Consider the following 21188-nt stretch of genomic DNA (forward strand, 5'->3'; position numbering starts at 1 on the left):
CAAAATGTAACACCTCACATTTATCTGTGTTGAACTTCATTTGCCAATTATATGCCCATTCTGCAAGTTTATTAATGTCTTCATGTAACTTGTTGAGGTCATCCTCAGTATTGACTATCCCCCCCAATTTGGTGTCATCTGCAAATTTAAAAATTGTGCTTCATAAATGAATTTTCTTTTAAAATTTAGGGTCATATTTTCTGCATTGTTGGTAATCTTTCTCATCCTCATTCTTATTGTTTGACTAAACAATTTTACATTTATTAGGCCTATGAACTTAAATAATACATAACATTCACGAGAAAATTAGTATTTATTTGTGGTGTAACATTACTGTGTCTGCGCAACATGCACAATAGAAAAATGGCACGTTAATTTTAGCAAATTCAGTGATAGTTGCCCTTCATTGGCAGAAAAAGGAAAGCTGCTGGCAGTCTTGTTTGTACCATTAGTGCCAGATGGAAAATCAACAACCAAATCTGGCAGCTGGTTGGAATCGAAACCATCTTTCAGCATTTGGAAGCTGCTGTAAATAGAGGGGAGCGGTAATAATATCATGAGGTTTGCTGGTTCTGAAATTGGAGTTTTCTTTATTTAGCAACATGAAACCATATCTAATACTAGAGTCATTTATCTTTTCAGACCACCATTTATTTTACCATTTGCAGCACTCTGTGAATATACTACTTTGATTATAACAAATATCCTTCCATCCATTTCTCTTTCCTTCATTTCATCTTTTTCTTATTTCACTCTTTCAGTGCATGGCACTACTTATTGAATTCCTTTTTTCATGAATGATTAGCCTTTCTTTAATTTTCTTTATACAATCATTTAGTTCCCAGGTTTCATCGTAATTTCTCTTTTCTATGTATTTCCTTATTTCCTTTATGCTTCTCTCACATATGTTAGTTTCCAGTGTTTTCTTTTTCTGGTAGATGCCTTATTCTTATTCTTCTGTTTCCTTTCTGCCCTGTCAAGTTTAATTTTTAAATTCTCTCTACGTACTCGTTGTGTGTGCCCGTGTTTTAATGTGATTTTTTTCCCACTTTGAAGTCTTAACATTCATGTTATTTTTCATGTTTTCACCTGTTGACGTTTTTGAAACACTTGCTTTATGCTCAGTAATCTTCAGTACACTCAATGTTTTGTGTGTGTGCACATCAATCCTTTTGGAACTCCAGTTCTGATAAATGAGTCAAAGCAAGACCATTGGACTGAAGCAAAAATCCAAACTGAGGCAAAGCCACTTTCTAACTAATAATGTCGTTGTAAACAGAGAAATAATTAGGGGAGTTTTTTTGAGTATAATATAGTGGCATAGAGGATGAAATGAAGGCAGCTTTTTCTTCCTTTTTTTTTAACCCATTGTAGTATCCTGATGAGTGGTTCTGGTACTTCCCTGAACTCAGAACATTAGGAACAGGAGTAGGCCATTCAGCCCCTCGGGCCTGCTCCGCCATTCAATGAGATCATGGCTGATCTGCACCTCAACTCCATTTTTCCACCTTTGCTCCATATCGCTTGATACCCTTATCTAACCAAAAAAATCTATCTACTACCTGCTGCTGCATTTTGGCTCTTTAAGCCACATGAGTAGCTACCCCTGCAGCTATAGTCAGAAATGGGGGTGCGGGGGGAACGTCAGGACGGCCCAAGGGTGCTGAAACAGTTCAATTTTTAATCATTAATGTTATTGATATAAAGAAATTAAAATTTTCAATGGCCCAGAAATTCGGGTCTCCACGGGTGAGTACGCACGGGGTACTCACCCGTAGGCCCAATGGAAGTGCCGGTTTCCTGCATGCACCGCGCATGCGCGGGAAACCGGCACTTCCGTTCCCCTGAACGAAGGGGTTCAGAGGTTGAACGCGTGCGCAGGAGAGGCTGCGCGTGCGCATCAAACTTAGGTTTTTTTTTTACAGGTTTTCCTGGGAAGGTAAGTCTGCAGAAGTTAGACATGTAAAGAGCAGTCGTAAGGTCAATTAATTAAAATTAAAACATTTTTTCCACAGGTTTATTATTTTTAAATACTTTAAAGCAAGGTAAGTTTATTTTTAGCCCCGTTAGAAAATTAAATTCTTTTTTTCAAAAATTTAAATTATTGTTTAAAATAGTTATTTCATGTCATTTATAGTTTATTTAAAAAATGTGACTTTTTAAAAAATTTATTTGAAGATTTTGTGCTATTTTGGGGCCGTAGTATTTATAAGTTTTGACAGCTCTTCCTGTCAATCTTATGAATGGAACATTCCCTGCTCCGATTGGCTCTCCATGGCCCACATGATCCCAGGGGACGCATCGAACTAACTGCGCCCCTGGGATACGCAAGCACTGCGCGCCGGCAGCTGGACCAGGCCCCGGATCGGAATCCCATGCGGGCCCACAGCTCAACGGCCGGCGCGCAAGGTAAGTGCAGGTCGGAGGCTTGCACCCGCGGGAAGCCCCCGACCCGAATTTCTGGGCCATTATTTATTTTAAAACACAAGGCGTAAGACTTTAAGGGGGAAACATTCAGTTTGCTAAGAGGGCGCTAATGGGGCGCAAAGCAACTAGCACCCGGGCGCGGTGCCGCCAACACCTCCCACGAAATTCAGCAACAGGTTAGCGGCAGCGGTAACCGTTAGCGCGCTGTGACGCAGGCGATGACGTCATCGCTGTGCACAGTGCCCTGCTTGCGCCCCGGCCACGATCTTCGGTAGCACCCCCTGACTTACCGCCGGATGCTATGTCTGACGGGGTCAGGGGGGCCTGGGCAGCGCTAATTAAAGGCGAGTTGCCGGGTGGCCATTTTTGTTGCTGGCCGCCTGCCAGCACCTGCCCGCTTTGCCGTCCCCAGCCTTCTATGAAGCCACCCTGCGGGGTGCCGGCTGCGCTCCATGAGCCCGGCACTTCTCTTGAGTGCCGGGCTCTTTTGCCGGCACTCCGATCCCCAGTGGCCCAGCTGGGCCCCGGGTCGCTCTGCGCAAGGCCCCTCCCCTTTAAGAAGGGGAGGAAGGCCTGCAGTACTGTGGCACGTAGCGCCGCGATATTCCCTCACTGCACTTCTAGCAGCGCCCTGCTTCCCTCTTGGGGCACTACCACGCAATTTTGGCTGCGGGGGTGCTAATTTTTTGGGGGCGCTGGCGAAGTTAGCACCCCAAAGGGGGCGTGACTCAACATTTTCCTATAAAGGTTTAATATAAAATTTAATACTTGACTTCCGGAAGTTTATCAAAAAAACAAGATGGCTGAAGAGAGCGTTCACAAATTTCCTTGTTGGAGTCACCGAGTAGCCAGAACCTGTAATGGGGTAAAAGAGAAGTCTTCCCTCCTCTCAAGCAGACCCCCTGAGATAAGGGGTCGATACTTGCCCTACAGCAACCACGAATTCACCAGACGGACACCTTGGATAAGTTTCACGATCTTTATTCATGCATATGCATGGGGAAAATCTCAGTCTCATCCCAGAGAAATGATTCTTCCACCGAGCATCAAATACTTACAGCAATTATACCCTAACTTGAGGCGTGCACCCCTCGTACACCCCCCTTCTACGATCATTGATTGGTCTACAGAATAGGCGAAGGGCTATGTCCATTCGATGCCCCTTATCAGGGAGGTTGCTGAATGGTTCACAGAAACCCATCTTTACAGCATTCGCGGGCTAATTTATCTGTTCCTGCTCTGGACAGGAGTGCTTACCTCATCCCATCTGTATGTCCTGCCTTATCTTAAGCAAGGACAAAAGACCAGCTTATTAGTTTTACAGTTCCTGTCTTATCAGGGTTTTACATTCCTAACCAAGGATAGAAGACAAACTTATTTCCCACTAATTTTAATTCTAAGAAGTTATAGTTCTAACTTTTAATTCTAAGAAGTTATAGTTTCTTCTAACTTTTAATTCTAAGAAGTCATTTTTGTCCCCTTACAATGACAAGATAGTTGACATTGGAAATTTGATTGGAAAATATCGGCATAGGAATTTACAATGAGAAAATTGGACACAGAAGTGTGAGCAAAAAGCATATTAGCAAATGAAGTTTTAGGAAGGAAGTACATGCAGATGTGAACTTTTTAATCTTTAGAAATATGGGCCAGATTTTGCTGCAGTAGGCCATCGAATGGCATCTGCTATTAGTTAGACATGCCCTTGCACGTTTAGGTTTTAAAAATTTTTGTGTATCAAGTTGCTTAAATTATGAGCTGATAACGGCACAGTGAGGGAAACCGGGCATCTGGGACCTGATAGAACAGGGAAAGCAACTGTGTATCTCCTTAACCAATCAGATTGAAGCATTGTGAAAAAAACAGCACAAGGCTTGAGGAGGAGGCTGAATTAGAGTGGGTGAATTCAATGTCAAATCAGGTACAGAAAGAGAAATAAAGCAAGGGAAAGAAAGATTGGATTAAGAGAGAGAGAAAAGAGAGACAGGAAGGAAAAGTTAAAAAAAAGATTAATTTAAAATTTTACATTTTTATAATATCCTGCAACAATTAAAACCTGAAAGAATGAAACTACACGCTTGTAATAGTTAATATTCAGTGCCAGCGAGGTTGTTTGGCAGAAATTAACACATCACGTAGTTAAAAAGGTACTGGGACTGGAATGGCCAAAACTTATTTTTCTGTGGTGAGTTTAGTTTGTATCTATCGCACAAATACAGCGACTTTACGATGTTCAATGTATCTCGATAGTGAGCCAAACCGCAAGATGCAGTTTTCGCGAAACAGGAAACGTAGAAATTTGCGGTAACTAAAATGTCAGTACAATTTTCCCTAATTTGTCTTCTAATTCGTGTAAAACAAACCACAGTTTCTGAGACGTAAAATACAATGTTAAATTTACATTTGCATAACACTCCTGGTAACATAAAACAATGCTAAAAGTGTGCAATTTCAGTTGCACGCATTACTGGCAGGTTTGCTCATCTTCGGGCAAAAACCCTGTAACCTGTACAATATGCAAAGGGGGAAAAATTCGGTTGGTTGTGCCACCCATTAGCGCCTTAAGAGGGTGCTAAGTGGGGCGCAAGCCAACTGGCGCCCAGGCGCGGCACTGCCCACGCCTCCCGCTAAATTCCACGGGACGGTAGTGGTGCGCCGCTGACGCCCTGGCCACGATATTCGGCAGCGCCCCCTGATTTACCGCCAGACGCTATGTCCGACGGGGTCAGGGGGGCCTACCTGCGGCCGGGGAGGCGCAAATTAAAGGCGGGGTGGCCATTTTTGTTGTTGGCCGCCTGCCAGCACTTGCCTGCGCTCCCGTCCCCGGCCTCCTGAACCCCCCCCCCCCGGCAGAGTGCCGGCTGCGCTCCAAGAGCCCGGCACTTCTCTTCGGTGCCGGGCTCTTTTGCCTGCACTCCCGATCCTCGGGGGCCCAGCTGGGCCCCAGATCGCGCTGCACAAGGCCCCTCCCCTTTAAGAAGGGGAGGAAAGCCTGCAATACCGCAGCGTGTGGCGCTGCGGCACGTTGCGCCATGATATTCACTCGCAGCGCCCCAAGAGGGATGCGGGGCGCCTCCAGTAGCGCCACGCTTCCCTTTGGGGCGCAAACGACCAATTTCCGATGCGGGGGCGCGACTGTTTCCGGGGTGCTACTTTTAGCACCCTGGCGAGGTTAGCGCCCCAAATGGGGCTATACTCAATTTCTCCCCCAAAGAGTCTTAAAGATTATATAGAGTATCTTAATCTCTGTAGATGGGTCCTAGAATGTTTAGTATAGAAAGAGGCCATATGGCCTACCAACAATGTGCCATTGCTTTTCTCAAATTTGCATGTCATCCTTGCGCAGGGGCTATGCTAATCTTCTCTGTATCAATCCAAATGTAGTATATCTGCTGCCGAAGCATTTCCACGGGAGCCACCTAATCCAATCTCACTCTCGTCCTTGCTCCCCATGCTCTTTAACATTCCTCTTTTTCAAAAGTATGTTATAAACTCTGCTTCAACTCTGGTTTGTGGTAGGCAATTCCAAATTCTAATTGCCCTCTGTGTAAAGACATTTTTTTTCTAAGTTTCCCTTTAATTCTTTTTGTGTGCTCTTGCTGTACTACCTATCACTATTTACCCAATCACAAACCTTCATAATCAGGTCACCACCTAACCTCCTCAGTCCTACTGAACAAAGCCCCAGCTTCTCAAGCCTTCCTTCAGAACTATAACCTTTTAACCTGGTAACATCCTGGTGAATCTACGCTGCACCTTTTCCTTTGCCTTTATATCCTTCCTATACTGCAATGCCCCAAACTGCACATAATACTCCAACTGTGAGCTATCTAGAGTCTTGGGTTGCTTAACTTGGACTGTGAACATAGACCTGGAAATCACACGTATTAAATTATTAATACACCTTAAGGAAGATGAATTTCGATGGATTTTTTTGGCCCCCGGTGTAATAGATATATGGAATAATCTCCCACCTGAAGCAAGTAATGCTGTGCCAATAAAAGCTGCATGAATATCTGATTAGGAATAAGGTTGAGGGTTAGAAAGGCACAAAATTGATCTAGTGTTGCAAGTTTGCTGAACTGCTGGGACTATAAAAATGTCATGGCAAGAAAGATTCATCAAAGAACAGTGTAAGATGCCATGTCAGATTAAATGTTCCAGTCCTAGTAAAGTTTAAATCAGAATGGATGGAATGAATGTAAAGTTGGCCAAAAGTACAGTGTCCTTATGGCACTCCCTGCAAGCATGGCTCCTCACTTAATGCATGCAATTCTGGAATTTAACACTTTAGAGTTTTAACTGGAACACATTGACTTTTTTAAATTCATTCTTGAGTTTGGCCATCGCTGTCATCCCTTGTATTGCCCATCCCTAGTTGCCTTCAGTTTTTTTATTCATTCATGGGATGTGGGCGTCGCTGGCAAGGCCAGCATTTATTGCCTATCCCTAATTGCCCTTGAGAAGGTAGTGGTGAGCCGCCTTCTTGAACTGCTGCAGTCCGTGTGGTGAAGGTACTCCCACAGTGCTGTTAGGGAGGGAGTTCCAGGATTTTGACCCAGTGACGATGAAGGAACAGCAATATATTTCCAAGTTCGGATGGTAGCACGTTTTACCATACAGGTTTCTTTACCTAAAAGACAGTAGTGAACTAGTTGGGTTTTTACAATATATGAGCGCAATATGTCAAGGATTTATGGAAGTATGTCAATGTTTTAGTCAATTATCTCTCCCTGCCCTAGAGTTAGTGGCCTAGAAATTAGTTCTGGAACTGGGCATAGGGAGCAATCCTTGCACTTGAATGGGCCTTGTGTCTCATTACACCTGCTGGGCATCCCCAGGCAGCTTGCCGGCAAAGATGATTTGAATTTTCTGTGTTCACGGCAGCCCAAAAGGGGCCTCAGACTGGTATTTGGGCACCCACTATACTGCCATGCATTACAATTTTGCTTCTCTGTATTATGGAGCACTGAGGCCGCAGCGTGTGTCATCTTGTGATCCTGCAGTGTCTGTGTCCTTATGCACCTTGCTAATTAAGGCCCAATTATTATTTAAATTAAGGAATGTGCTATATTGCACTGAGAGCGCCTGAGTCCCAGTGCCTTTATAAAACAGGCACTGCATGGGACACCTCTTCCCTTCTTTTGTGTCCTTGCTGCTGAAATTGTATTGTTGGTTTGCTGATGTTTATGTAGCTGTTTGCCATTCACTGCTTCTGCGCTATATTGCTGTTGTAAGATAAAGGAAGTTAGTGAAAATTATTTGGAGTTTTATTGACAGCGTCTTAACGCTGCACTGCCTGAGTTATCTGTGCCTGTTTCTGCAAGGAATGGTCATTGTGTGCTGCTATAGCCATATCTCTCTATTTATAGATTGTGGTGGTGGAGGAAGATCACAGGAGGCATGCCGCATAGGTGCAGTTGTACCTTTGGCGATCAATAAGCAGCTGTCCAAATTCCACTAATCATGTATTCAGGCCCATACCTGGATTCATATCAGATGAAATCTAGAACAGCATTTGTCGCCAACTACCTTAATCTGCCTCGTAGCAAAAGAAAACAATAGAATGTGACTGATCTCAAATTTAACTGTGTGAATTTTAATCCAGTGTGTTATGTCTTCTAGCGCTCATACTGCTTTGTAAAGACGCCTCTGGACTCGGTAGTTTGTAATTATAAACTACTGTTTTATTTGAGTTGTAATGGCTGCCAGCCGCATGGTGCGGGGTGATATTTCCAAGTGCCCTGTGCGGCGCCTGCGCACTACTTTCCCAGCATTGTAGTGCTGCTACACTTGATTTGAGTGTTAGTACACTTGTACAATGTAGTCCCAACATAACTATGTAACATCCCTCTTTCCCAACAAAACTAATTACATCAATTTTTCTATTTTACAATGTTTCCAGTTGAATAACGTTAACAAAATACAGAACGTGAACTTTCTTTGCTCAATTTATATACAGATATTTGTCCATGATGTTTTACTGTTCTGTGCGAATTATAATTGTCTTTATAATTATTCACGATACTGCTCAGGTGGTTGTATGTTACTCCTCTATCTTGTGGACTAGGCTGTAACTATTCCTTTCTGCGGTGTTTTGGTGTGTTCATTTCTTGTTGCTGGTGCTGTCATGTTTGGCTCTGGAGAGTGCATGTTTGCAGTTGTTGTATTTGAGGTGTTTGTTTCTGGCGTTATATTGTTTTCCGTGTCTGGTACCGTAACTGCTGTTAATGTTGTCCGCTGTTTGACAGCTTCAGGTGAGGGTCTGATATGGATTCTGTTTCGCCTGTATTGGTTTCCAGGTTCTGTCTCTACCAAGTAAGATCTTGGAGTATCAGCTTCTCCAATAACCTTAGCTGGACTTCATGTTCTCAACAACAGATCTTGTATATGCACTGATTGCCCATTTAGCAGCTCCGGAAGTGGTTTTGCATGCTTGTTATAGTGTGTGCTCCCCGTAGCTTGTGTTTCCATCAGCTTCTGCCAAACGTCCTCTTGGTCCTGGGGAGGATATATCTTTGCTGGTAGAGTTGTTTTGTATTTTCTACCATTTAGTAGTTCTGCTGGTGATTTCAAGTCTGCTCTCAAAGGTGTCGATCTGATTGCCAAAAGGGCGAGGTCTTGGTCTTCTCCCATCTCCTTGCTTTTAATGAGAGCTCTTTTGACTGTTTGGATGTCTTTCAATAAATCCGTGTCCCCTTGGGTAATGTGGGGATAAGGTAATTATTTTAAATCCGTATTTTCCAGCCAGTGCTCTGAATTCGCTGGAGGTGAATTGTGTCCCATTGTCGCAGATGACCTTCTCTGGGATGCCCTGTTCTGCAAATAAGTTTTTCGCAATTTTGTGATTTTTGTGGCTCTCATGTCGTTTATCCTTCTGACAAAAGGAAATTTTGAGTAGTAGTCTGCTACTATGATGTACCACTCCTGGTTGCACAGGAACAGATCTGTTCCGACCGTGTGCCATGGTCTCGGGGGTACTTCCATTTGAATCATCTCCTCCTTCTGCTGTGTGTTTCGGTATTTCTGGCATATGCAGCATGTGGAGACCATTTGTTCTATGCTTTTGTACATGCCTATCCAGCACACAGCTGATCTGGCTCTTAGTTTACATTTCTCCATCCCCATATGGCCTGGGTGTATTAAGCGGAGAAGTTCCGTTTGCATCGTTTTTGGTATTATGATTCTTGAGCCAGCAAGGAGAACACCGTCCTCCACCGAGATGTCGCCCCCGATTGTCCAGTACTGTCGGATTTGGTTTTGGACCTGCTGGATCTTCTCCGGACAACCCTGTATTACCTATTGCATGAGTAGTAGCAACTCCTCTTCTTTATCAGTCTCCTCTTGAATTTGGCTAAGCTTTGTGGGAGTAACATTTACGAGGTGGTGTATTTTTACTGTCAGGCCCTTCATCTCGTGTTTTTCGTGTGGTGACAATCGAGACAATGCATCTGCCAGTGCCATTTCTTTTCCTGGCCGGTATTTTAATTCTAAGTCGTAACTTTGGAGTCTTAACAGTAACCTTTGCAGTCTTGCTGGGGCCTTGCTTAGGTTTTTCTTGTAAATTTGTTCGAGTGGACGATAGTCACTCTCTACCTCGAATTTTCTTCCGTATAAGTAGGTGTGGAACCTTTCGCATCCGTATACTACTGCCAATAGCTCTCTTTCGATGTTTGCGTATCTTGTCTCTGTTGATGTCAATGCCTTCGATGCTAAAGCTATTGGTTTTCCTTCCTGCACGTGGGCTGCCCCTAGCCCCCTGGTAGAGGCATCCGCCTGTAGGGTGACAGGTTTTTTTCTATCGTAACAAGACAGGCTGGTTTCTTTACATAATAATTCCTTTAGTTGTTTGAAGTTCCTCTCATGGGATTCTGACCATTGGTATTCGGTGTCTTCTTTTAGTAATTCTCTTAGGTTCGCTGTGTAGTCTGACATGTTCGGGATGAAAGAGCTCATATACTGGACCAAGCCGAGGTAGCTTCTCAGCTCCTTCTTGTCATTTGGAGGTTTCATCTCTGCTATCGCCTCGACCTTTTTGGGATTAGGCTTGACACCCTCCGGTGTGTAGATCGTGCCAAAAAATTTGCATTTCGTACTTTTAACGATGCACTTCTCGGCGTTCAGCTTGATGCCAGCCATTCTGGTGCGCTCCATGGCCTCGTGCAAGTGCACGTCGTGGTCTCTTTCATTTGTTCCGTAAACTTGGATGTCATCAGCGATTCCAATGGCTCCTTCACAGCCTTTGTATGTTTCATCGATCTTTTGTTGGAAGATGTCTTGGCTGACTTTCAACCCAAATGGCAGCCGCAGGAATTTATAACGCCCCAATGGTGTATTAAAAGTCGTCAGGTTAGTTGATTCTTCATCCAGTTTTACGTTCCAGTAGCCGTTTCTGGCATCCAGTTTGGAGAAGACTTTGGCTCCTGCCAGTGCTGGTGTGATTTCTTCTAATGTTGGTGTGGGGTAGTGGTCCCGCTTTATTGCCTGGTTTAAGTCTTTGGGGTCCAGACAGATTCTGAGCCGCCCATTCGGCTTTTCCCGTACCACAATCGAGTTTACCCAGTCTGTGGGTTCAGTGACCTTTGCGATTATTTCTTTCTCTTCCATTTCCTTTAGTTCGGTGTATAATTTTTCTTTTAGCTCGATGGGTATTTTTCTTGGAGCGTGGATGACGGGTTTTACCTCTGGATCTATTGTTATATTGTACTTGAACTCCCTGAAGCATCCTACAGTGTCATCAAAACACTCTGGATACATGTCCATCAAATGTTTCGTGTCCATGATTTATGGACGATTTTCCAGTGGGGTGTTGCTGTCGACTTTCAGTGATGTTTTTGTTAGTTCGTGGTTTACCGAGATTAACCCCAGCTTCTCGCAGCTGTTTAATCCCAGGATCGCCGGTCCCTCGGAGTCGGTCACATAGAACATGCAGCTGATGTTTCTGCTTTTGTGTGTTCCTTTTATATAGGTTGTTCCGAGTTGTCTGTTCTCGCTCCCCCATACGCTGTCAGTGTGACGTTGTTTGCTTTTAAACATCCTCTTTTCGGGTATCTATCTTCGCCCAAGTTTTCGGGGAAGATCCTCTGGTATAGTCTCAGTGGAAGGATGTTGCTCTGAGCTCCTGTGTCCAACTTTACTTTTAGATTGACGGTTGTGGGCTGTCCTTCGATCCTCTTTTTAATCTGGATGATAGTGTACCATTCTATCTTTGGGGTGCTTTGCGCTCTGGACGTTTCATGTAAGAGAACCTTTATGGTTTCAATGTTCAGAGCTTTGTCGTACCCGCAGTCTTCATCATCTTGCTCACCCATGGTATGGATTTTGTTTTTCTTTTGTTGGTTCTGCTGTCCACCTCTGCTTTTGGTGTGTAGCCCCTCTCTTTTAGCTCTGCACATCTTTTACCAGTGGTTTGCTTTATCACACGTGTTGCAGCTTGTTCCATACACTGGGCATTTTCTTCTGTCTGTGTAGTCGTGTTGTCTTCCGCATTTCTACACGTATTCTTCCCGCTGTCATATACTTGTTTTTGTGTGCTGTGCTTTTCGCGCACTGCATCTACTCTGTGATCCGCTTTGGGAGTTGTCCGCACGTCAGCCGTATGAGTATTCAGCATTTTCATCTGTTGCTTTGTGGCTTCATGAGCCCTCACTGTATCTATGGCTTCTGATATTCCGAGCTTTTCTTTTCCTATTAGTTTTTTTGCACTTCTGTATGTGCTGATCCCCATATTAGTTGGTCTACCAGCCTTTCTTCTAGTTCCGTAAACTTGCATTTGCTGGCATCATTTTTTAATCTCGTCAGGAAATTGTCAGCCGTTTCACCAGGTTCCTGTCTTAAGCTTTGGAATTTATACCTGTGTATGCGGTGGTTTGAATTAGGCTTGAGATGGTTACTGAACTTTTCATAAATCTCCGTCGGGTTCGTTTTATCCTCTTCAGATAAACTCCAGCTGTTATAGATGTAGTGTATGTACCTTTAAGAGAGAACTACTTTTACAGCTCCTGTATGCTGTAGTACCGGCAGTGACCACACCTGTATATAAGCCTTGAGCATGCCTCTGTACTGTCAGTCTTTAGACTACCCTCCTCCAGTAAACACCTGTTGATTGTTAAGTTAAAGCCTCCGTGTAGTTAATTGAAAACATCATACTTTAAGAATCACGGATTCAACAGTGGCGATGAGGTCGATTCGAATCTACCTGCAACTCTGCATTTCCCTTCAAGGATTTGCTCCGGGAGGGCGGTGGAAGAAAGTCGAGGCCAGAAGCACTGGCGTCGACCACGAGCAACCGCCCAGTCATCTGGTGGAGACTGAACATCGCAGGGGAGGCTGTTGAGAGCCGGGCTTGATTCCCCAGCCACGACGATCCAGCAACAGACTGGCAACAGGTACAGCGCAGACCCTTCCTGGACAGCGGCGGCTGGAGCCGACCGACGGCAGAGAAAAAGCCGAGCAGCGTCGACGGGGTAAGAGAGAGGGTGAAGTGCACAGGACGCAGCCGGGGGTTGAAAACCGAGCGGCGTCGAGGAAAAACAAAACAGAGAGAGAGAGAGGGTAGAGCACAGCCAGGGCTCAAGGGCTGAACAGCGTCTGCGGGAGAAGAAGGGAGAGCGCGGGAGACGCCATTGAGCTGCGGAGAAGAAGGGAGAGCGCGGGAGACGCCATTTTTAGAAGCCGCAACGGAGAAGAAGGGTGAGCACGGGAAGAAAGGAAAGCGCGGGAGACGCCATTTTGTGCCAGCGGAGAAGAAGGGAGAGCGCGGGAGATGCCATTTTAGACAGTTAAATCACACCCAGGGATGCCGAAGAGTGGCAGTATCACTGCGTTCGACAATGAAGTCGAAGATTGGGTGACATATGTGGAACGCATTGAGGTGTACTGCAGGGCGAATGAAGTGCCAGATGCTAGGAAAGCACTGGTTTTGTTAAATTCCATGGGTGCAAAAACTTATGGCTTACTGCGAAACCTAATAACCCCAGAGAAGCCCGTGGATAAGAATTTCGAAAGCATAGTAGAAATCCTACAGGTCCACTTAAACCCCACACCGCAGCTGATAGCAGAAAGATTTAAGTTCCAAAAAAGGAACCAGCATAAAGACGAAAGTAATGCTGAGTACTTAACGGAACTGCGCAAGCTATCGAAACACTGCCAGTTTGGAGTGGGACTAGCAGATACGTTAAGGGACAAGTTTGTCTGTGGGCTTCAAAGTGAAGGAACCCAGAAACGGCTTCTATCAGAAAAGGATCTTACGCTGGACAAGGCTTTCAGCATGGCAGTATCACAGGAAGCAGCCGCACGGGGCGCTGCAGAGATACAATGGAGACCGCAAGAATATGGCACCAATGAAATGTCATATGGAGTAGGGAAGTGTTATCGCTGCGGCAGAACAACACACGAACAGAAGGATTGCTGGTTCAAGGACCAAGTGTGCAGACAGTGTGGAAAAGCAGGACACATAGCAAGAGTCTGCAGGTCAGGGAAGAAAACCAACAGCAAGAAATCTCCACAGGAGAGGTACATAAGGTGATGGACAGTAGTTCAGATGAACAGAAAAGTGATACAGACCCCGGAAGCAAGGAGCTGGGTTGTCTGAAACTACATAAGGTAACCAAAATGGAGGATCACCAGACTATCTGGGTCACACTCAAGATAGACGGAGTCCAAGTGAAAATGGAATTGGACACAGGATCAGCCCTAACAGTCATAAACCAAAGGGACTACAAGCGGCTATTTTCACATATACCCTTGAAAGCTACAGAGATTGTCTTGAAGACGTACACGGGGCAAAAAGTCTACCACAAAGGAAAAATAAGGGTGGAAGTGACATACAAAGGCCAGGAAATATCTAAAATGGACCTATATGTATTGCCAGATGGAGGACCACCACTACTAGGACGTGAATGGATCTGGAAGATACAATTAGATTGGCATTCCATACAGGCACTGAAGGTTGAGGCCAAAAAGGATGACGACGTCACACCTGAACGACTGTCAAATTGCTAACTGATGCACAAGAAGTGTTCCAGGAGGGACTCGGAACACTAAAAGGCATAACAGCAACGATTAAAATAGAGGAAAATGCAAGCCCAAAGCTTTTTAAGGCCACACCGGTGCCTTATGCGATCCGACCAGCCGTCGAAGCAGAGCTGGAAGGGTTGGAACGTTCAGGAGTACTGTCCAAAGTAGACTGGAGCGAGTGGGCTACACCCATCGTTCCTGTAATGAAGAGGTCGTTGAGTAATACGCCTGGGGAACCAAAGAAAGTCCGCATCTGTGGGGATTTTAAGGTGAAAGTGAACCTAGTCCTTCACACGGTACAATATCCGCTTCCACGGATTGAGGATATTTTCGCCTCGCTATCTGGAGGTAAACGCTTCACCAAAATTGATCTGGCCCAGGCGTACTTGCAGATGGAGGTAGAAGAAGCCTCGAAACAATACCTCACGATCAACACTCATAAAGGCCTCTACCAATACAACCGGCTGGTGTTCGGGGTAGCATCGGCTCCGGCTATTTGGCAAAGGGCAATGGATCAAGTCCTGCAAGGGATTCCAGGGACCCAGTGTTATTTGGACGACATCCTGGTCACGGGCAAAAATGACAGAGATCACCTCGCCAACCTGGAGAAGGTGCTCACTAGATTAAAGGAATATGGGCTGCAAGCTAATCGCCACAAGTGCGAGTTTTTCCAGAAGCAGATCTCGTATTGTGGCCACATTATTGATGAAGAGGGGTTACATAAGTCCCCTGAAAAGATTGAGGCAGTAGTCAAGGCTCCAGCACCGGAAAATGTGTCACAACTGAGGTCGTTCCTCGGGCTGGTAAACTACTACCATAAGTTCTTACCAAATTTGTCTACAGTATTACACCCACTGAACACCCTACTGCAAATGGGGGTACCATGGAAGTGGAATGACGAATGTAAACGAGCTTTCCAGAAGTGCAAAGAATTGATCACATCAAAAGAGGTGTTGGCCCATTTCAACCCAGCACGACCAATTCGGTTGGCATGTGATGCATCACCCTATGATATTGGAGCGGTGCTGTCGCACAAATTCCCAGACGGGTTGGAGAAGCCAGTAGCCTTTGCATCTCGGTCACTAACCTCAGCCGAGCGCAACTACACCCAGATTGACAGGGAGGCCCTCAGCCTAGTATGGGGAGTAAAAAAATTCAACCACTATCTACATGGGCAGAAGTTCACCTTGCTGACTGACCACCAACCACTTGTCTCCATCTTCAATCCAAAGAAGGGCGTTCCGGTGATGACTGCACAACGGTTACAAAGATGGTCCCTTTTTCTAGGGGCGAATCAATATGAAATAGAATATAAAGGCACGAAACAGCATGGAAACGCTGATGGGCTATCACGCCTGCCACTGCCTACTGTGGAGGAAGCACCAGCAGTGGACCCTATCGAGATATTTTATTCGTCAATAATTGAACGATTGCCAGTAACTAACGCGGATGTAGAGAAGGAGACCCGCAATGATCCGACACTGTCGCGGGTATATGATTTGACGGTGAGGGGATGGCCAACACATGGCGACTCACTGTTGCCAGCATTCTCATCCAGAAGAGAACAGCTGTCAGTATGCCAGGGGACAGTGATGTGTGGATCCCGAGTGGTAATTCCACCCAAGTTAAGGGAGAGAGTGCTCAATGAGCTTCACGAAGGTCATCTGGGAGGGGTGAAAATGAAGAGCCTTGCTAGGGCTTATGTGTGGTGGCTGGGGATCGATCAACAAATCGAGGACCTAACCAAGAGCTGCTCAGGATGCCAGAAGGTCCAAAATGCACCACCACATGCCCCTCTACACCCATGGGAGTGGCCCTCCTCTCCATGGCAATGGGTGCATATTGATTTTGCTGGTCCATTCATGGACTCAATGTTCTTAATAGCAGTGGATGCTCACTCGAAATGGCCTGAGGTGATAAAAATATCCTCAACCACTACAGAGAAAATGATTGCAGTCCTACGGACCATATTTGCCAGGAACGGCTTGCCAGAGCAGATTTTCCCTGATAATGGACCATAGTTTGTGTCCGAAGAGTTTCAGAAATTTATGAGAAGGAATGGGGTAAGGCATTACACATCCGCCCCATATAATCCAGCCACAAATGGATTGGCTGAGAGGTTCGTACAAACCTTTAAAAAGGCGATAAAGGCCATGTGCAATGATGAAATTCCACTACAGCATAAGGTGGACAATTTCCTGTTAGCCTACAGAAATGCGACACATGCAGTTACCAATCAGACCCCGGCCATGATGTTCTTTAACCGAAGGTTGAGATCTCGTCTGGATTTGCTCAGACCAAATGTGCAAAGAAATGTTGAGGATAAACAATTCCAGCACATCAATGAGAAGCCGACAAGGAGCTTCAATGTAGGACAACCAGTCTTGGCCCGTGACTACCGAACAGAGAAATGGCAACCCGGAACGATATGCACACGGCAGGGGCCATTAATGTACACAGTGGATGTCGGGGAGAACATTGTGAGACGCCACGTCGACCAGAGCTTAGCGTCACAGGAACGAGTCAACCCCATGTCTCGCGTCCCTGGGGATGAATCCAATATACCGGTAGCATCTACCTCAGAAACAGTAGCAGTGGAAACTGATGAAATAACCGACGAAAAGGGGCCAGAATCGCATCCGCACCAAGAACAAGAACCTCAGGAAAGGCGCTATCCAGATAGGATCAGGAAGCTGCCCCAAAGACTGAATCTATAAATGGACTATTTCAGTTTAATGTGCATGTTAAAGTGTTAATTGTTATTTGAACATTATGGGTACTGTTAATCTAAAAGGGGAGGAATTGTAGTGTATGTACCTTTAAGAGAGAACTACTTTTACAGCTCCTGTATACTGTAGTACCGGCAGTGACCACACCTGTATATAAGCCTTGAGCATGCCTCTGTACTGTCAGTCTTTAGACTACCCTCCTCCAGTAAACACCTGTTGATTGTTAAGTTACAGCCTCCGTGTAGTTATTGGAAAACATCATACTTTAAGAATCACGGATTCAACAATAGAGACCTAAGCCTTTTTCTCCCACCCACAGTAGAATGTAGCTGACTTTTTCCTCATCGGAGGAGCCTTTCAGGAAACTTTTAAATGTAAGCTCGCATTTTTGCTTAAATTTCCGGAAAGGTTCCACGATATTGTCGGCTTCCCTGTTCATGATGGGGAGCATATTCGCGGTCAGTGCATTGGACGCTGCCATTTTAGCTGCCTGTACGATTCGCGGTTAAAACGCTGCAGAGTTTACTTTTAAATTTCTTTCTTCAATCTGATATCGTTTTTATTTGCGTAAGTTTTACTCACTTACACCGCTGCCACCATGTTATGTCTTCTAGCGCTCGTAGTGCTTTGTAAAGCCACCTCTGGCTCGGTAGTTTGTGATTATAAACTACTGTTTTATTTGAGTTGTAATGGCTGCCTGACGCATGGTGCGGGGTGATATTTCCAAGTGTCCTGTGCGGTGCCTGCGCACTACTTTCCCAGCATCGTAGTGCTGCTACACTTGATTTGAGTGTTAGTACACTTGTACAATGTAGTCCCAACATAACTATGTAACACAGTGTATGGTGGAAATTGTTACCATAAGGAGTAGTTGAGGCAATTAGCTTTGATGCCTTTAAGGGGAAGCTGGATAAGTACATGAGGGAGAAAGGAATAGAAGGATATGCAGATAGGGTTCGATGAAATAAGGTGGAAGGAGAATCATGTGGAGCATAAACATCGGCACAGACCAGTTGGGCTGAATGGCCTGTTTCTGTGCTGTAAATTCTATGTAATTCTATGTCAACTCAGTGCAGTGCAGGTGTGTGCTGCATCAAAGAACAGTGGTCCCAATGCTGCTGTGCATGGTCCACATTATTGGCCTGATTATGTTATGATAAATATCCTCTTGTTCATTTTATACAAATTCGGTGAAGCCTACACAAGTCAGAGCAAGCAATATTGGTACCACAGTTTGCTGGTATAGTAATTACTGCTGACATACTGGAATCAGTGTGGTCCGAGTCCTCAGCATTCAAAAGTAAAGCATATTTACTGGCGTGTGACTGATGGCACCACATAGTTTGCAGGAAGTGATTCTCCAAGGACTGCTCAACCACATAATTCATTGCAATTCATCTTGTGACCTGTGATCTTGAAGAATTCATCCCAGCATCAGCATCTGGCAGCTGTTTTAATGAATGAGATGTGATACATGGGGCACACTATGTGTCATATACTATCCATGGAGCTTTTATTTACTGTATAGCAATGTAGACAGCCAATGCACTTCAGTCCTCTTTTCAACTATTTTAAATTTATTTTTGGTGGATTTTGCGCTTAAGTTGACAGGTGGTAGTGCTGGGAAATAGAAGATTGTTTCACTTTTTAAATCATGGGCTGGATTTTCATGGGGAAGGCGGGTTGGGTGCGGGGGGTGTCTCCGAGGCGGGCGGGAAACCCGGGAGAACGGCAGGACCTGATTTGTACCTGAAACCTCTGTTTCCTGCCCACTGCCAGCCAGATTGAGAGGCTGGCTGGCTGCGGGTGGCTAGGCCTGTGGCAGTAGGCCGCACTGAGGAGGGAGGGAGCGCGTGGGGGCCGGTGCCGGTTGTCGGGGAACCAGGGGGGTGGGGGGGGATGGGAGAGGGAAGATGACCATGGCTATTGAGGGACCGGGTGGGAGGGAGGGGGAAGTTGGAGAGGAAAGAAGATCGCAGCCATCGAGGGACCGGGGGAGCGGCTGGTGGGGAGGAAGATCGAGGCCAGCCACCAGAAAATCATGGCCAGCCTGAGGACCATCGTGGGGGGGGGGAGGGAAGAAAACATCACATTGAGGCCGGCTACCAGAGGATCGTGGCTGGCCTCAAGATCATCGGTGGTGGGGGGTGGGGGGGAGGGAGGGAAGAAAACTTCAGGACAACCACCACAGGATCGTGGCCAGCCTGATGCTGATGGGGGTGGGGAGGTGGGGGAAGGAAGATTGGGGCCGGTCACCAGAGGAACGTGGGGAATCTGGGAAGGCGATCGGAGGCCTGGTGAGTGGAGTCTCTGATTGCAGGGGGTGGGTTAGGCAGGGACCCTGGATCCAGGAGGTAAATATAAAGGTACTTTTGTCCCTGTCTTGCTTTAACTGCCGGCTTTCACTAATTGTGTGAAACCCGTCCACATGCAGTTAAAAACAGAATGGTGGTTAAAAAAGAGGCTTCCAGCCTGATTATAATATTTAAATTGGCATTCCGCCCCCTGGAAGCAGGTTGGTCACCCGCCCCTGTCCCGCCCCCACCCCCCCAAAAAAAAACTGGAAGTGGGATCAGGTCGGGAATCCCATTTTTAACAATTTAACTACCACCACGGTCCAAGCCCACTGATTTTTTTAGGTTAAAATTTCCCCCCCCCCAGCTCCCCAAGTGTCACCATCAATGTTAAATGCAGCATGACTTCGAATCAGAGTTAAATCCTTTTACTCTTCAGTTTGGGAAGATTTTCTGTTTATTATTTGTAGCAAATTATAAAAGCAACTGTAAATAAAACATGGCTAGTTTTGCCACAAATAACAAATAAATAACACCCCCCGCCCCCCATATATATGTTAATCCAAAGCTTGGAGAGAATAACCTACCTACCAATGCAGCATTTCCATTTCTCACCAGCCACACTTGTGGCTTTACTAAGAGATTTTGCACTAATTGGTACCTGAATCGGGGCAGTTTTACTGTTGGGGATTCATGATCACTCAGAGCGGCATTGAGACTGACCAAGTTCATTTCCTTTAGTTCCTTTTATACTAAGCGGAACGAGAGAAAGTGTGAACTAGACTTTACACCCATAAGCTTGGGATAGATTTGAAGTCAGGTCCCAGAAGTGAAAAGTCAGTGATCCATCCACTGCACCAACCAAATCCTTGTGTTGCATTCTTAATAATTGGATGCCTAACATTTCTGTGTTTTTTTGCATTGATCCACAAGACCACATAAAGAATACTGCAGGGTTTGAAAATAGCAAATTAATTTACCCTAGACCTGGTTGATATGCTTTGGAATTGTTTAAAGAATTTAGATTTATAATATTTGCTCTAGTTGGTGTCTAATAAGGTATTAAAGTGACCCATTGAACAATGCACAATAATTGAAGATAACAAAGTGTGCTGCAGGTTATGAATGGGAACTGACCCTGGCTGATTACAGCATGGTACATACAAGTGATGAGGATTCAACTGAGCTGTCAAATGGCCCCAAGAAATTGCCCAGACATGTTTCTTGGCCTACATGGGATATATAACATGCCACAAGGAGTGTTGTGATGAGCACCATGCCAAGTTTTTGTACATTTGAGCTTGTGGGCTGAGCAAGCTATGTGCTCTGCAAAGCTACACAAGTGAATCTTATGAGAGGAGATCTTTTCCTATCTATGACTAGTCACTCATTTGATTCTGAATTGAAGGAAAGAAATTAAAAATAAGCATTTTTGTAGCTTCAGTATGATTCTTATTGGTATTTCTGCAGAATTTAATTGAGGTGTTTAGTAATCAGACATCAGAAGTTGGCTGAATAATTTATGAATGGTGAAAATCCTTTCTGAAATTTGTTACTTGCACCTAATTTTTTTAAGACTGACTCAACATAGTGAACTAATTATTTTGAACAATGATTTCACTTAAGTGGAGCAAATGGTTTGGAGTGTATGGCCCAGATTCTGCGGTCAGTGGCAAAGTGATGGTGCTCACCGCTGACCTCAAAGAAAGCTGCCCACAAA

At 45.2% G+C, this 21188-nt stretch overlaps 1 protein-coding gene and 1 non-coding gene across 2 annotated transcripts in view; one reads left to right on the forward strand and one right to left on the reverse strand.

Moving 5' to 3' along the window:
* Positions 1–21188, forward strand: part of LOC147117257 (contactin-associated protein-like 2) — a 1950749-nt gene that overhangs the window by 459895 nt on the left and 1469666 nt on the right. The gene's annotated exons all lie outside the window — the stretch shown is intronic.
* Positions 5726–5831, reverse strand: LOC147117258 (U6 spliceosomal RNA). Its single transcript, XR_015078566.1, has one exon. It is a non-coding gene; the product is annotated as a U6 spliceosomal RNA (small nuclear RNA).

Source organism: Somniosus microcephalus, chromosome 5, assembly GCF_052327205.1.
Source record: "Somniosus microcephalus isolate GS21.2 chromosome 5, FLI_Smic_1.0, whole genome shotgun sequence".
NCBI classification, from domain to species: Eukaryota; Metazoa; Chordata; class Chondrichthyes; order Squaliformes; family Somniosidae; genus Somniosus; species Somniosus microcephalus.